A 1,572-nucleotide genomic window follows, 5' to 3' on the forward strand; every position below is an offset into this window, starting at 1 on the left:
AAGATGCTTGCTAGCAAGTCTGATGACCTGAGTTTGCTCCCTAGGACACACATGATAGAAGGAAAGAAATGACTTCCAAAAGCTGTTCTCTGACCTCAAATGTCCATGAAGAACCCACAGAAAAACAAACAGAAATATATATTTGAAAGAAATTTTTAAACAGAATACCAAATACAGAAGTCATAATATTCATGGTGTGACAATCACAAGAAGGATTAGAATTCAAGGGCCATTAAACTAATAATTTAAAAAAGACTCCTTCAAATAGAAACACATATTTTCTAAATTAAGTCTCAGTTTTACTGGTTGGAAATTTTCTCTCAGAAAATAGCTATCCCTAATTGCATTTATAAAACAATGATAGGATAAACTTCCGTTGCTGCTCTAGCCTCTCTCTTTCTGAGCTGATTGTGCTCCTGAGAACATGGTAAACTTTCCTAAGCCCCACCAGACATTCTGCAAGAAATGTGGGAAGCACCAACGCCACCAGGTGACACAGGACAAGAAAGGCAAGCAATCTTTGTATGCCCAGGGAACGCAGCACCATGACAGGAAACTATGGTGGGCAAACTAAGCCTATTCCACAAAAGGGCTAGAACTACAAAGAAGATTGTGCTGAGACTGGGGTGCATTGAGCTCAACTGCCAATCTAAGAGTTGAGCTCAACTGCAGATCTAAGGGGATCTATTAAGAGATGCACGCATTTTGAATTGGGAGGTGACAAGAAGAGAAAGGGCCAAGTGATCCAGTTCTAAGCTGATTTTGTTATGAAGACTATAAAATCTTGACCTTTCACCCCCTGTGATTGCGGTTCGTCTTTTGGGAGGGAATAAATTAAAGCTTTCAGAAATTAAAAAAAAATGAATAAATTAATTAAATTAAATAAAACAATGATAGGATCTGGAGCAATGGTTCAGTGGTTAAGAGCACTTTGGTGCAGGTCCAGAGGTTCCCAGTATTCACACCACTTAGCTCCAGATTAGGTAACGCCAGCTCCCCAGAATTCAAGGATTTCTCATAACCACTATGGAAACCTGCACACAAACACACATAAAGCAGGTATCTAATACTATCTAAGAACATTTGGATACAAGCATATAAAATCATGTCTCTCGGTTCCTTCTCCTCATCTATCAGGCTTTGTAAAAAACGAGACCAGAAATGGAAATTCAACTCATAGTAGAGGTCCAAAATGCAAGAGGATGAACCTCACAGAAGATGAAAGGCTAGGCTGTCTTTTTACCTGACTGTGCCTCCCTCAGAATTGAAACCACAGCTCTTAATTCTGAGTTGAATCCTTTCCTCCCCACTTTAGCCAAAATGGCAACCAGATTGATAAAACTCCTCAGGTTAGTATTGAAAGGCCTTGGCCTGCTCTTGCCAGAGTCTCAGAAAAAAAGTGCTCCACCCATGGCTGATTTCATGTGCCTGAACAAATTCCATCTCCTATAATGTTTTTTTTTTTTTCCAACAAGGGAAGAAAATCCCTGAAGAGAGCCTAGATGAAAGCCATCTCCTCCAGTGTCGAGGAGATGGCCCTGATAGTCTGACCTCTCCAGAAGTCACTGAAAA

General features: G+C 40.2%; 1 pseudogene; it reads left to right on the top strand.

The window, feature by feature from the left end:
* Positions 1-424: 424 nt before the first annotated feature.
* Positions 425-755, top strand: LOC116082290 (annotated as a pseudogene).
* Positions 756-1,572: the final 817 nt, after the last annotated feature.

The sequence above is a fragment of the Mastomys coucha genome, unplaced genomic scaffold (assembly GCF_008632895.1).
Source record: "Mastomys coucha isolate ucsf_1 unplaced genomic scaffold, UCSF_Mcou_1 pScaffold7, whole genome shotgun sequence".
Taxonomy (NCBI): Eukaryota; Metazoa; Chordata; class Mammalia; order Rodentia; family Muridae; genus Mastomys; species Mastomys coucha.